We start from the raw sequence: 16,857 nt of genomic DNA on the forward strand, positions 1-16,857 counted from the left end.
CTTGTTTAGTTACAGCAGGGTTTTTGCTTATTTTGTTTCTTGCAGGTTTTGTATGCTTTATGGCCAATGTGAACATGCGTTTATGTGCTGCATGTATACCAACTTAAACCAAGCTCAATTTTTGGGTTATTTCCCTTATGGCACACTGGTTGAACCTGGTGGAGTTTGGGATGGATTCAGAGGTTGGGACATCACGCATCTTACCCACACCAAGAATAGCGGTCCCAACTTCCATCAGGGTTTCAGTCAACTCATATTACCGTTCCTGTCTCTTCTCCTCCTCACCGAATATAGCCTACCCATCATTCTCCAGCTGGAAGGTCTGCAGCACGGCATCGGCAACGCGGCAGCACGCTCTGCTGAAGCTCATCTTAGCTAAAAAAGCTCATAACGCAGCCGAGCTGTCGAAGGTGATAAAAGAACAGACCAGGCAGCGGCGCTTTAATTTGCCTCATCACCAATTGATTTGTTACCTGCCCTCATGATATAATTCAACCTTTAATAATAATAGTAATAATAATAATAAAAAATCATAATAATTGTATTTCTATTCAAGACACGTGAGGTTCTTCAAAACTTTGAGTACTACACCAAGATGGTGAGCGCTGATGACGCTATTGTCAGCGTAACCTTCCCGCTGCTCTGTCTGTTAAAATGTTCATTGCAAAATCTCAAAGAGGAAAGTTTGAATGGCTATGGAGCAAGATTTTACAGTGGCTGATATCACACATCCCAGCCTCACATAATATTCTCAAGCCACATTGGGTGATGATGAGGAACAGGAGAAGGATGAGGAGGAACAGGAGTTTTTATTCTGCGCTACAGAGGGGACTCCCAGTCTTAGCTTAATGCCTGTCCAGCCTGGGTGGGCTGAAGAGGAGGAGGAAGAGGCTATGCGTTGTGAGGAGGAAAGGATGGTTAGTGTTCTTCTTCTTGAGAACACTGAGTGTTCTGTGTGCGAGTGACACAGCTCAGTTGCAGAGCATCTCTTTCGTTTCTGTTTGCAAGTTCAGTTCACGTGCTGTTCACACTGAGTGACGTTCAACCAAGTGTGTACGGGTAATCTCTCGCAGTGCATTCTGTAATTATTCACTAGCAGCAGTTTTCCATCTCTGCAAGGTAGACCCGGGGTGGCGATTGCGCTTTATTTATTTTATTTAGCGCAATCCGCCCACCCTAACAATTATTATTTTTGTATTTTTCGTTTAATATTTTTGCAACTTTTTAAAAACTTTTTTTAAACTTTTTTTTGTCCCACTATGGGACTTTCATTTTTTTGCAGGCTGATCGCTTGTATAGCGTGGGGATGCAGCAGCATCCCTATTCGATGCAAACTTTTAGCGCTGCACTGACACACAAACTTGCTACATCATGCTCTGAGCATGATCAAGCAATTTTGCTATTTCTGGTGACCCGGGCAGAGGGGCTGTCTTCCCTCTACCTGTCCCAAAATGCGAGTTCGATGGCAGCATTTAGGAAGTTAAAGTGCCAGGAGCGGTGCGGGACTGCTCCGGGAGTGGTGCGGAACCGCTCTTGGCACTGACTGCTGGGTGTCAGCTGTCAGAATCCATATCTCCTAGGTCAATAAGTAAAAGGTCACAGGGACGTATGGATACATCTCGAGTGGGAAAGGGGTTAATAATAATAATAATATTAAAAAAAGTGGTTGTTGCTCTAAACAATATTAAAGTTTCTGTTAAAAATGGTCTTCACTAAATAGAACAACTGTATGTGCAGTTAAGTTGGAGATAGGATAACATTCTCTGTTTTTCTTTGTACAGTTTATAGCTACACCACTCACTGCTCCGGCCCTCTGCTCCTCAATGCCACCCTTCCGTTCCTCTTCACATCTTCACATCGCCACTGGCCATGCTGAAATCCCCAAGCCTCTCCCACTAGACCATGGCTTCTCGGTTTGATTAGCCCAGGTTGTGCCCGACTTGGGTGTCAAAGGACCACCAGTAACACTGACTCTGCGGGCCACTGTTCAGCTACATGCAAATATCACCAGCTACATGCAGATATCACATTATCCTCATACTCAAATTTGCCCATGTTTCTATATAATAATAAATGCTGTAGTTTGTTACATGAAGGTTGAGATGATGTCCAAATGCATTGTGCCAACTACTTCTCATCTAGTTGAAGTGGAGAGCCCATTCCTGCATGGAGGCCCACCGGTAGATTCTCCTGCTCTCCTGTGGGCCAGTCCGAGCCTGCGCCCAAGAGGGTCCATGAACGTGCTGTAAAAATCAGGGTCCACGCCGAGATATCATTCTCAAGGAGTTTGCATGTTCTCCCCATGTTTGTGTGGGTTTCCTCTGGGTTCTCCGGGTTTCTTTGACACTCCAAAGACTTATTTTCAAGGAATTTAGATTGTGAGACCCAATGGGGACAGAGATGATGATAATAGTGAATGAAAGCAAGCAAAATAAATAATAACATAAAAAGCTACGCTACCAACAAAACCACAGAAAAGTTTTGGTGGTGGAGTCTTCATAGGAATTTCCACAACCTGATGGCCATATCCACACATACGTGAGAGGACAATCATCTACTTTAAATCTGCCATTAACAGGCGAGTAGGTAAATACAGTATATAAGGGCATGTAAGAGCGACATGAATTCTTAGAAGACTCATAATTATTAGTGAGACGGAGTCATCTGTTTAGGAAACAGCAGAAATTGTTGAAGGTTCCATATAAGGCTTAACAGAAATTTTAGAAGAGAACAACATAAATACTTCTGCACATGTATAAAATTCTCGTTCTGAACGTTGATTCTTTGGATACGCATTCGAGATCAGGAGGAAAAATGTTCTCTTTTAGGGCAGGCTGGATCATACATTCTGGTTGCACTTATATCTAGGGTTGAGCGAAACGGGTCGTTCATTTTCAAAAGTCGCCGACTTTTGGCAAAGTCGGGTTTTATGAAACCCGATCCGACCCCTGTGCGGGGTCGGCCATGCGGTACGCGACTTTCGCGCCAAAGTCGCGTTTCAATGATGCGAAAAGCGCCATTTCTCAGCCAATGAAGGTAAACGCAGAGTGTGGGCAGCGTGATGACATAGGTCCTGGTCCCCACCATCTTAGAGAAGGGCATTGCAGTGATTGGCTTGCTGTCTGCGGCGTCACAGGGGCTATAAAGGGGAGTTCCCGCCGACCGCCATGTTACTGCTGCTGATCTGAGCTTAGGGAGAGGTTGCTGCCGCTTCGTCAGAAGCAGGGATAGCGTTAGGCAGGGTCCATTAACCACAAAACCGCTTGTGCTGTAGCGATTTCCACTGCCCAACACCACCTTCGGTGTGCAGGGACAGTGGAAGCTACATTTTTTTTTTTTCCTCAGCGCTGTAGCTCATTGGGCTGCCCTAGAAGGCTCCCTGATAGCTGCATTGCTGTGTGTACGCCGCTGTGCAAACCAACTGCTTTTTTCAAAGCACAAATCCTCTTGTTCCTTCCTTTCTGCACAGCTATCTTGTTTGTTTGTCCACACTTTTTATTTAATTTGTGCATCAGTCCACTCCTTATTGCTGCCTGCCATACCTGGCTGAGATTACTGCAGGGAGATAGTAATTGAAGGACAGTCCCTGTTTTTTTTTTTTTTTTTGGTGGGAGATTAAGATTGACATTTCTGCTAGAGTGCCATCCCTGTGTGTGCCATCTCTCACTCAGTGGGCCATAGAAAGCCTATTTATTTTTTTGCTTGATTTGGGTTCTAAAATCTACCTGAAAAAATCACTAAATCAATCAGTGGGAGAAAAATATTGGTCTCAGGGCTTGTGTGCCACTCCTGACTCCTGTGTGCATCATCACTCACTCAGTGGGCCATAGAAAGCCCTTTTTTTTTTTTTTTTGCTTTATTTGGGTTCTAAAATCTACCTGAAAAAATCAATAAATCAATCAGTGGGAGATTAATATTGGCCTTTGGGCTTGTGTGCCAGTCCTAAGCGTGCCATCTCTCTCTCAGATAGTGGGCCATAGAAAGCCTATTTATTTTTTTTTTATTGGGTTTATAAATTTTCCCTGAAAAAAAAAAAAAAAAGTGGGAGATTAATATTGGCCTCTGGGCTTGTGTGCCAGTCCTGAGCGTGCCATCTCTCTCACAAATAGTGGGCCATAGAAAGCCTATTTATTTATTTTTTTTTTGTTTTATAAATTCTCCCCGAAAAAAAAAAGGGAGATTAATATTGGCCTTTGGGCTTGTGTGCCAGTCCTAAGCGTGCCATCTCTCTCTCTGAGATAGTGAGCCATAGAAAGCCTATTTATTGTTTTGGTTGATTTGGGTTCTAAATTCTACCTGAAAAAATCAATAAATCAATCAGTGGGAGATAAATATTGGCCTCTGGGCTTGTGTGCCACTCCTGACTCCTGTGTGCGTCATCTCTCACTCAGTGGGCCATAGAAAGCCTATTTTTTGTTTTATTTGTTTTCTAAATTCTCCCTGAAAAAAATCACTTTATTTTATTTGGTTTCTAAATTCTTCCTGAAAAAATCATTTTATTTTATTTTGTTTTGTTTCTAAAGTCTCCCTGAAAAAAAAAAAAAATCAGTTGGAGATTAATATTGCCCTTTCTGCTTGTGTGCCAGTCTTGACTCCTGGGTGTGCCATCTCTCTCTCTCAGATAGTGGGCCATAGAAAGCCTATTTATTTTTTTGGCTGATTTGGGTTCTAAATTCTACCTGAAAAAATCAATAAATCAATCAGTGGGAGATAAATATTGGCCTCTGGGCTTGTGTGCCACTCCTGACTCCTGTATGCGTCATCTCTCACTCAGTGGGCCATAGAAAGCCAATTTTTTGTTTTATTTGTTTTCTAAATTCTCCCTGAAAAAATCATTTTATTTTATTTGGTTTCTAAATTCTTCCTGAAAAAATCATTTTATTTTATTTTGTTTTGTTTCTAAAGTCTCCCTGAAAAAAATAAAAAAAATCAGTTGGAGATTAATATTGCCCTTTCTGCTTGTGTGCCAGTCTTGACTCCTGGGTGTGCCATAATAATAATAATAATAATCTTTATTTTTATATAGCGCTAACATATTCCGCAGCGCTTTACAGTTTGCACACATCATCATCACTGTCCCCGTTGGGGCTCACAATCTAAATTCCCTATCAGTATGTCTTTGGAATGTGGGAGGAAACCGGAGTGCCCGGAGGAAACCCACGCAAACACGGAGAGAACATACAAACTCTTTGCAGATGTTGTCCTTGGTGGGGTTCGAACCCAGGACGCCATCTCTCTCTCTCTCTCCAATTGTGGGCCATAGAAAGCCTATTATTTTTTTTGCTTGATTTGGGTTCCAAAATCTACCTGACAAAATCACTACATCAATCATTGGGAGAAAAATATTGGCCTCTGGGCTTGTGTGCCACTCCTGACTCCTGTGTGTGGCATCTCTCACTCAGTGGGGCATAGAAAGCCTTTTTTTTTATTTTTTTTATTTGGTTTCTAAATTGTCATTGGAAAAATAATTTTATGTTATTTGGTTTCTAAATTCTTCCTGAAAAAATCATTTTATTTTATTTTGTTTCTAAAGTCTCCCTGAAAAAAAAAAAAAAAAACAGTGGGAGATTAATATTTACATTTGTGCTTCAGTGACAGTCCTGCGTGTGTGGCATCTCTCTCATTTGGTGCCACCAAAAACAGAGTGTGTAACATTGTGCCTGATTTTCGTTGTGGTCTCACCCACCTGTAAAGGGGTAGCTAAATCATACTGAAGTTATTGCTCACCGTGTAAGTTGTGTGACAGCAACAAATACCGTTAGTTTGGTTACGTTTTTAAAACAATGAGGAAGTCTGGTGGAAGAGGTCGTGGCCGGGGGCGTTCATTGTCAGCTGGTAATGAGAGTAGTGGTAGTGGTGGAGCATCAGGTGGTCGTGGGAAAAAAAATATTGCACCTAAGTCTGGAGCTGTGGAGCCAGGTTCGTCGTCTGGCTACACAAGGCCTCGAACGCTCCCTTTTCTGGGAGTAGGAAAACCGCTTTTAAAGCCGGAGCAGCAAGAGCAAGTTTTGGCTTATCTTGCTGACTCAGCCTCTAGCTCTTTTGCCTCCTCTCGTGAAACTGGTAAATGTAAAAGCAGCGCGTCATTAGTGGATGTTCACGGTCAGGGACAAGTCGCTTCCTTGTCCTCTTCAGCAAAAACAACAACAGAGAAGAATGCAGCAGGCGACACAACGGGTTACTCCATGGAGCTCTTTACACATACCGTCCCTGGCTTAGAAAGTGAAGCAGTTAACAGTCCATGCCCATTACAAGTTGAATCTGACATGGAGTGCACTGATGCACAGCCACAGCCAGACTACTATGCTGGTCCTTTGACTCAGACCACAACATTGCCCTCGCAGGGTAATGATCAAGAATCAGACCCTGATGAGACTATGTTGCCCCGTCACGAACGCTCTCCCACCGACTTACACGGTGACACAGACGGAGTTGCGCACGAGCTAGAAGAGGAGGTCATAGATGACCCAGTTGTTGACCCCGATTGGCAGCCATTGGGGGAACAGGGTGCAGGCGGCAGCAGTTCTGAAGCGGAGGAGGAGGGGCCGCAGCAGGCATCAACATCGCAACAGGTTCCATCTGCCGGGCCCGTATCTGGCCCAAAACGCGTGGCAAAGCCAAAACCTGTTGGAGGACAGCGTGACCATCCGGTTAAAGCTCAGTCTGCAATGCCTGAAAAGGGATCCGATGCTAGAAAGAGTGCAGTCTGGCATTTTTTAAACAACATCCAATTGATCAGCGCAAAGTCATCTGTCAAAAATGTTTAACTACCTTAAGCAGAGGGCAGAATCTGAAAAGTCTCAATACAAGTTGCATGCATAGACATTTAACCACCATGCATTTGCAAGCTTGGACTAACTACCAAACGTCCCTTAAGGTTGTAGAACCCTCGGCCAATGAAGCTAGTCATCAACGCAACATCCCTTCCGGCAGTGTAGGGCCACCATGTTCCGCACCACCTGCAGTATCTGTGCAGGTTTCTTTGCCAGGCCAAAGCAGTCAGGGTCAGGGAATCACCAGTTTCGTAGTAGGAAACACTGCATCTAGGGCACCGGCAGCAACAATACCATCTCCCACCGTCTCTCAGTCTGCCATGTCCACCGGCACCCCCGCTAGTTCCACGATCTCCAGCTCTCCAGTCCAGCTCACCCTACATGAGACTCTGGTTAGAAAAAGGAAGTACTTAGCCTCGCATCCGCGTACACAGGGTTTGAACGCCCACATAGCTAGACTAATCTTGTTAGAGATGATGCCCTACCGGTTAGTTGAAAGCGAAGCTTTCAAAGCCCTGATGGACTACGCTGTACCACGCTACGAGCTACCCAGTCGACACTTCTTTTCCAGAAAAGCCATCCCAGCCCTCCACCAGCATGTTAAAGAGCGCATTGTCCATGCACTCAGGCAATCTGTGAGCACAAAGGTGCATCTGACAACAGATGCATGGACCAGTAGGCATGGCCAGGGACGTTACGTGTCCATCACGGCACACTGGGTGAATGTTGTGGATGCAGGGTCCACAGGGGACAGCAATTTTGGGACAGTTCTGCCTAGCCCATGGTCTAGGAAACAGTTGGCTGTAGCCGTTCGCACCCCCTCCTCCTCCTCGTCGTCCTCCTGCAGAAGCGAGAGCTCGTCCACAGACCGCAGTCGCACAACCACTCCATCTGCAGCTGCCACTGTTGCACACCAGGTCTCCCATTATGGGGCAGCTACTGGCAAACGTCAGCAGGCTGTATTGGCTATGAAGTGTTTGGGCGACAACAGACACACCGCGGAAGTTCTGTCCGAGTTCTTGCAGAAAGAAACGCAGTCGTGGCTGGGCACTGTAGATCTTGAGGCAGGCAAGGTAGTGAGTGATAACGGAAGGAATTTCATGGCTGCCATCTCCCTTTCCCAACTGAAACACATTCCTTGCCTGGCTCACACCTTAAACCTGGTGGTGCAGTGCTTCCTGAAAAGTTATCCGGGGTTATCCGACCTGCTCCTCAAAGTGCGTGGACTTTGCTCACATATCCGCCGTTCGCCCGTACACTCCAGCCGTATGCAGACCTATCAGCGTTCTTTGAACCTTCCCCAGCATCGCCTAATCATAGACGTTGCAACAAGGTGGAACTCAACACTGCACATGCTTCAGAGACTGTGCGAACAGAGGCCGGCTGTTATGTTTTTGTGGGAGGATACACATACACAGGCAGGCAGTAGGATGGCAGACATGGAGTTGTCAGGTGTGCAGTGGTCGAAGATTCAAGACATGTGTCAAGTCCTTCAGTGTTTTGAGGAATGCACACGGCTGGTTAGTGCAGACAACGCCATAATAAGCATGAGCATCCCTCTAATGCGTCTGCTGATGCAAAGTTTGACGCACATAAAGGATCAGGCGTCTGCAGCTGAGGAATAATAAATAATAATAATAATAATAATAATTTTATTTATATAGCGCCAACATATTCCGCAGCGCTTTACAAATTATAGAGGGGACTTGTACAGACAATAGACATTACAGCATAACAGAAATACAGTTCAAAACAGATACCAGGAGGAGTGAGGGCCCTGCTCGCAAGCTTACAAACTATGGGGAAAAGGGGAGACACGAGAGGTGGATGGTAACAATTGCTTTAGTTATTCGGACCAGCTATAGTGTAAGGCTCAGGTGTTCATGTAAAGCTGCATGAACCAGTTACCTGCCTAAGTATGTAGCAGTACAGACACAGAGGGCTAATACTGCATAAAGTGTATGAGAACATGATGCGAGGAACCTTTTTTTTTTTTTTTTTTTTTTATTATAAATAGGCCACACAGGGATCGTTAGGTTAATGCATTGAGGCGGTAGGCCAGTCTGAACAAATGAGTTTTTAGGGCACGCTTAAAACTGTGGGGATTGGGGATTAATCGTATTAACCTAGGTAGTGCATTCCAAAGAATCGGCGCAGCACGTGTAAAGTCTTGGAGACGGGAGTGGGAGGTTCTGATTATTGAGGATGCTAACCTGAGGTCATTAGCGGAGCGGAGGGCACGGGTAGGGTGGTAGACTGATACCAGGGAGGAGATGTAGGGTGGTGCTGAGCCATGGAGTGCTTTGTGGATGAGGGTAGTAGTTTTGTACTGGATTCTGGAGTGGATGGGTAGCCAGTGTAATGACTGGCACAGGGTAGAGGCATCGGTGTAACGGTTGGTGAGGAATATGATCCTGGCTGCAGCATTCAGGACAGATTGGAGCGGGGAGAGTTTTGCAAGAGGGAGACCGATTAGTAGAGAGTTACAATAGTCCAGACGAGAATGAATAAGTGAAACAGTCAGAGTTTTTGCAGAGTCGAAAGAGGAAGAGGAAGAGGAAAGCCTTGATGACAGTCAGCCATTGTCTGGCCAGGGCAGTGTACAGGACGAGGTAGCGGGCGAAGAGGAGGAGGAGGACGAGGAGGATGATGGGGATGATTATATTTTTAATGAGGAAGCTTTTCCGGGGCCACTGGAAATTGGTGGCGCGGCAAGGCCGGGTTCTGTTTTTTTGAGGGACACAAGTGACGTGGATTTGCCTGAAACTGCCCCTCAACCAAGCACAACCGCAGATTTGAGAACTGGAACTTTGGCCCACATGGCGGATTATGCCTTACGTATCCTCAAAAGGGACACACGGATTACTAAAATGATGAACGATGACGATTACTGGTTGGCCTGCCTCCTTGATCCTCGCTATAAAGGCAAATTGCAAAATATTATGCCACATGAGAACTTGGAACTAATATTAGCAACCAAACAATCAACTCTTGTTGACCGTTTGCTTCTGGCATTCCCAGCACACAGCGCCCGTGATCGTTCTCACATGAGCTGCAGGGGCCAGCAGACCAGAGGTGTTAGAGGGGCAGAAATCAGAAGTGGCGTTGGCCAGAGGGGTTTTCTGACCAGGTTGTGGAGTGATTTTGCTATGACCGCAGACAGGACAGGTACTGCAGCATCAATTCAAAGTGACAGGAAACAAAATTTGTCCAGTATGGTTACAAACTATTTTTCATCCCTTATCGATGTTCTCCCTCAACCGTCATTCCCATTTGATTACTGGGCATCCAAATTAGACACCTGGCCAGAATTGGCAGAATATGCATTGCAGGAGCTTGCTTGCCCGGCAGCTAGTGTCCTATCAGAAAGAGTATTCAGTGCTGCAGGTTCAATACTAACAGAAAAAAGGACTCGTCTGGCTACCCAAAATGTAGATGATCTAACCTTCATTACAATGAACCACAACTGGATTTCGAAATCTTTTGCCCCACCTTGCCCGGCTGACACCTAGCTTTCCTATGAAAAGGTCTTGCCTGTGGACTATTCTGAATGACTTTTCCAATCTCGTAATTTTCTGCACCTGATTGTCCAGCATACGACATGTTTACACCTCCCTAAATGGCCAAACTCCCCACACGGGGCCGTGGTATCGCCACTTGGCGCCAGCACCCGTGAGAGTGCTGTTTGTCTGAAGAGGTGGGTGTGCCCGCTTTTGGTCGACGGCACTGCCACTGGGTCCCTCATAGTACAATAAAGTGTCTCTGGTGGTGGTGCACACCCAACGTCAGACACACCGTTGTAGTATGAGGGGCCCTGGGCCTGTACCGCCAGCCACAAGACAGTTCCCCCCCCCAGCTCAAACAGTGCTCTACCACTTGCAAAATTATCTCTCACAGCTCCACCAATGTTTAGTCTATGCGCTGACATCCTTCAATGCCTGGCACTGACAATACCATTGTATTGACATTTTTGTTATGTTAGGCCTTCGAAGCCTGTCTGCGGTCCCTCCTTCCACTAGGCCTCCACTGACCATTGTACTGCTGCCCGTGTACCCCTGGAACCAATTTTAAATTGCCAACAGCCCTATTTTTTATGCTAGGCCTTCGAAGCCTGTCTGCGGTCCCTCCTTCCACTAGGCCTCCACTGACCATTGTACTGCTGCCCGTGTACCCCTGGAACCAATTTTAAATTGCCAACAGCCCTATTTTGTTATGTTAGGCCTTCGAAGCCTGTCTGCGGTCCCTCCTTCCACTAGGCCTCCACTGACCATTGTACTGCTGCCCGTGTACCCCTGGAACCAATTTTAAATTGCCAACAGCCCTATTTTTTTATGTTAGGCCTTCGAAGCCTGTCTGCGGTCCCTCCTTCCACTAGGCCTCCACTGACCATTGTACTGCTGCCCTTGTACCCCTGGAACCAATTTTAAATTGCCAATAGCCCTATTTTTGTTATGTTAGGCCTTCGAAGCCTGTCTGCGGTCCCTCCTTCCACTAGGCCTCCACTGACCATTGTACTGCTGCCCGTGTACCCCTGGAACCAATTTTAAATTGCCAACAGCCCTATTTTTTTATGTTAGGCCTTCGAAGCCTGTCTGCGGTCCCTCCTTCCACTAGGCCTCCACTGACCTGTCTACTGCTGCCCGTGTACCCCTGGAACCAATGTAAAAGTGCCTACAGCCTGTCCAATTTTTTATGTTAGGTCTTCGAAGCCTGTCTGCGGTCCCTTCTTTCTACTACTACTACACTGACCAGACCCCTGCCGCCCGTGTACCCCTGTAACCTATTTTAAAGTGCATACAGCCAATTTTTTTTCTCTATTTTACAATTATAAAGCCCAGATGGACTACGCTGTACCACGGTAAAAGCTACCCAGTCGTCACTTCTTTTGCGAGAAAAGCCATCCCAGCACTACAGCATCATGTAAAAATCTGCATTGTCCATGCTCTCTGGCTATCTAATAGTAGAAAGGTGCACCTGACAACAGATGCATGGACCAGTAGGCATGTCCACGAAAGGTTAGATGTCCATTACGGCGCACTGGGTTAATGTTGTGGATGCATGGTCCACAGGGGACAGCCTACAAAGTCTGTCTACAGTCCCAAATATAAATTGTCCTCCGCTTACCACACCAATGCTGCCTGTGTACCCCTGGAACATTTCATAAACTCCATTGACCAAAATTTGGGGTTTACAGCCTACTACCAGTGTCTGCCGCTCCAAGGTGTTCCCCGGGTTGCCTTTTCTGAGCTTTGATCTTCAGGCTCTTCTCAAGTAGTTGTTGAAAACAACACTGCATTCGGCCTACAAGTTGGGTCTGGGGTGTAGAGATGGTGTGTTCCACTCCAAGGTGTTCCCCAGGTTTCCTCGCCATTGCTGCGATCTTAATGCTCTCGTTTAGTAGTTGTTGGAAACTACACTGCATTAGGCCTACAAATTGGGTATGGGGTGTAGAGAGATGGTGTGTTCCACTCCAAGGTGTTCCCCAGGTTTCCTCGCCATTGCTGCGATCTTAATGCTCTAGTTTAGTAGCTGTTGGAAACTACACTGCATTAGGCCTACAAATTGGGTATGGGGTGTAGAGAGATGGTGTGTTACACTTCAAGGTGTTCCCCAGGTTTCCTCGCCATTGCTGCGATCTTAATGCTCTCGTTTAGTAGCTGTTGGAAACTACACTGCATTAGGCCTACAAATTGGGTATGGGGTGTAGAGAGATGGTGTGTTACACTTCAAGGTGTTCCCCAGGTTTCCTCTCCATTGCTTCGATCTTAATGCTCTAGTTTAGTAGTTGTTGGAAACTACGCTGCATTAGGCCTACAAATTGGGTATGGGGTGTAGAGAGATGGTGTGTTCCACTCCAAGGTGTTCCCCAGGTTTCCTCGCCATTGCTGCGATCTTAATGCTCTCGTTTAGTAGCTGTTGGAAACTACACTGCATTAGGCCTACAAATTGGGTATGGGGTGTAGAGAGATGGTGTGTTCCACTCCAAGGTGTTCCCCAGGTTTCCTCGCCATTGCTGCGATCTTAATGCTCTAGTTTAGTAGTTGTTGGAAACTACACTGCATTAGGCCTACAAATTGGGTATGGGGTGTAGAGAGATGGTGTGTTACACTCCAAGGTGTTCTCCAGGTTGCCTTTCCTGAGCTTCTATCTTCAGGCTCTCATTAAATTGTGGTTAAATGGAACAACTGCATTTGGCGTACTAGTTGGTTTGGGGCCTACTATCGGTGTCTGCCACTCCTTGCTGTTCTCCTGGTTTCCTGTCCTGAAATTCCATTTTCAGGCTCTCGTTAAGTAGTTGTTAATGTTAGACTGCATTTGGCCTACTAGTTGGGTTGGGGCCTACTATCGGTGTCTGCCACTCCTTGCTGTTCTCCTCCACTTAACAAAGCTGTGCCGCCTGTTTACTACGGTTGCCAATTTTGAACTGCATTTCGACTACTTACTGATTTGGGCCTACTCTCTGTGTCAGCCTCTCATTCCAGTTGTCCTCCACTGCAATGCCCCCTGGTTAGTCCTGTGTTACCAATTTTGAACTGCATTTAGCCAACTTTATTCTTTGGGCCTATATCTGTGTTTCCTCCTCATCCTGCCCATTGCCCAGCCAGTGATAGATGAGTCTGCTGGTACATTGACCCATAACGCAAAATTCCCCGTGCACGCTACACAGCAAGATTGTGACCCTGCTGAAAGTCAGGTTGCTCTTCCCGCATACCATACCACCTTACACGGGGACAAACAGGAAGGTGCAGATGAAAGTGCAGGTTCCTTCATCAGGTGGGGGGAGGAATACTAGTTGGCGACGTCACTGGCACAGGGCCTCTCATAGTACGCAAAAGTGTTGCTGCCGGTGGGAGGCGCCCCCGCCATGCAAACACACCGCTGTACTTTGAGGGGCCCTGTGCCAGTGCCAATGCCAACGAGTGGGCCCCCCCTGCTTGCTCAGGTTCACAGCACTTGCAAAGTTTAAATACTTACCTCTCCCTGCTCCACTGCCGTGACGTGGTCCAGATTTCCTGGGCCCACTAATTACTTGAACCAGCCCTACCCACCACAACTTTAGCCAAATGACCCCCAATTTCAAATGCCTTCCAATTATTATAAGCTAAATTACGATTGACAAGCTTCTGTAACAAGAATGGATGTTTTTGCGATTAAAATGGGCAGTGTAGATGTTTTCCTGGCCTCCACTCACTGCCGACTATGCTCCCCCATTGACTTGCATTGGGTTTCGTGTTTCGGGCGATACCCGACTTTTCGCGATAATCGGCCGATTCCACTCGACTCGACTTCTAAGATAGTCGGGTTTCACGAAACACGACTCGACTCTAAAAAGGTCAAGGTCGCTCAACCCTACTTATATCCTTTATTCCTTGGTTAAACGTCATTTTTGGGCAGCCTCTTTAGGTTTTTTCCATTTCTTTTTTGGGGCTGTACAATATCCTTTGTAATTATACATTTAATTAACTTTTAATAAGTTATTTTCGTTTTCTCTGGAAGTCAGTATTGGCCCCTGGGAGTTCTCTACTTTATTTCATAAAATTATGTGCAATTTCTAGTAAAGTTTGATGTACACCTCAATCTGTTTACTCTAATTATGATTTACTTTTATTTGGCCAAAGAGTCAAGAATCCTGAGTGTAAGAAAATGTAAGTGATAGTCAGCTGCAAATTCATCATCTGTATCCCCAGGATCATCTACATTGTCCGAAGAGAGGTCGCATGGAACTTTGTATCGAGCCCTTTAACATTTTCATGACCCATTAAGCTGTTCTCATCAACCAACAAGAAAGGGGATGAGACAACCAAGGTTTTGCCTCTTCTCTCTTTCTGTGGGTACCATAACATTTGGAGGCAGGAACTACCTCCTTGATACATCAACTACTCCATCTTATCAGCCAACGGGAAGAGATACAACAAAGAGTCTCAAGAGAGTCGTCAATAGACTGAACAAAACCCAACTGTGCAACAAACGGAAGACCAAGAAATTCATGTAAAGTGAATGTTTCTGATAATACTTCTTGGTCCCTTGAAATGATCACAATATTGGGGACCCAAAAACTGTCCAAATTGGAAAACGTTTTGGAACCAGATGAATCCTATCAACAAAATAAAGCCTTATTGTATGTTATGTGATAAAGATAATATTCTAACTTTAGGTCATTAGATTTTGAAGATTTTACATAATCAGCTTTGCTTTACCTTATGGTGGTCTTGTACCAGCTGTATCGGTGGCCATGAGTTTCCTAATTTCACCTTGGTACCAGATCAATATATTACGATGCCAACCGCTCTACCTTATGTAGCCTTTGGCCTCGCTTTATTCGAGGTAGGTCCAATTCTGCAGACCAAACAATGGAGAAGCCCACAGTAAAATCGTGGATGTGCACCATTCCATTGTTCACTAAAACGCCCTAAAAAATGAACAATTGTTCCAGACGGATGTGGACTACACCCTCCATTATCTTCTGTGCTTAATTGTATCTGTTACTTGGCAAATAGAAGAGTGAATCCTTCCCTATACAATGAGATCCTAACATAGAAGAAACAATCCCCCAATGTGATCAGAATTGACTCCACTTTGATAATTGCCCCTGTTCTGACATTTTAATTTAGTTCTGAGTTTAATATGACATTTGGGGTAGAAGCCAAGGCCTTGAGTATCGGCTTTGTATTGTGCAGGTCTCTAGTCTGACTAGGAATTTATATGCCATTTATACATCTAAAGATCCATTATATTCCATCCTGGCACAAGGAAATACAAAAACTGATATTATACTTGTCTATCACATTATTGTCACCATGTAGGAAATTCGTGAAGACCACCAGACATTCTCACATATCAACTTTAATGCGTAGCCTGCAAGTAATACTCTTCATATTACCAGCACATTTTCTCATAGAAGAATTTTTACTCTATTTTAATAATTACTTGGGATGATTTTTATGAAGCGTTTGAAATTTGAGGATTGGTGTAATACAAACTCAGGTGCAATAAACTGTTGCAGATTTCGGCTTTCAGCAGAATAATCAGAGTTCAGATATTGTTCGAGAATGAACTGTTTTACATGTGACATAAAGAAACAATATTTTTATCGTTACAGCATGGAAGATTATGGGAAGAGAAGTGACAAACACAATCCGGAGAGGTCTTACAATACAATATCAACCCGCTCTGATAATTATTAAAGATGCGTGATCCTTTCAAGGTTCGGTTCGATTTGCCGAATGTTTAAACGTTCGCCAAAAACAGGTTCAACAAATGGTTCGATGAACGAACCCGAACTCCATTAGATTCATTGGGAGGCCAAACCAAATGCATAGACAACACCTTAAGGGGTAACAAAATTGTTCTCAAGCAGCTAAAATTAGGGGCATACACCATGAAAAGTGGCATCAATTGACCCACAGTAGAAATTTGCAAATGGCACAGCAGCAGTTAGCCACGGGCCATGCATGAGGTATCAGGGTCTGGGCCAGCATTTACAGCTTGGAATTGAAGTTTCAATGAGAACCTGGTGTAAACCTTCTTATCTGGGAGACCTGATACCTCATGCAACATCTCATGCAAGATAAAGCATAAAATCTCTCTGTGTACTTTACAGAAATCGTGAAGTGAGGTTTTTATGAACTTTATCGATATAATAGATAGGAAAGTCATATTTTCAGAAACGTGCTGAAATGGAGAACGCAAAGTGTTGTTTCATGAACAACAGGATATCGGCCAGATATAAGAGAATATCTACGCCATGTCTCCTATCTATGAACAGATAAAATGAAGATAACAATAATGTCTCCTGCTGGGAACCTTCAGGAGCGGAGATATCGTAACAGTTGAGAATCTCATAATTTCTTAAGATTCAGACACATCCTATAGTTTTCTTAAGTCCAACCCGTTATGAGCCGACAGACGGGAGGTGTTTGAGTGTCACTTGTGCTGATAAAAAGCCAAGGAAAATTATGATCTGTGTTCAATGCCGGAAGATACATTGCTGTGTAGGCTTGACCCACGTGTCACTGGACATTTCTCAATAGAAGTGCTTCCCTTCGCTAAGATCTAAGCCATGTTTGTGACCAGCCTTTAGCAA

This window comes from Ranitomeya imitator, chromosome 10, assembly GCF_032444005.1.
Source record: "Ranitomeya imitator isolate aRanImi1 chromosome 10, aRanImi1.pri, whole genome shotgun sequence".
NCBI classification, from domain to species: domain Eukaryota; kingdom Metazoa; phylum Chordata; class Amphibia; order Anura; family Dendrobatidae; genus Ranitomeya; species Ranitomeya imitator.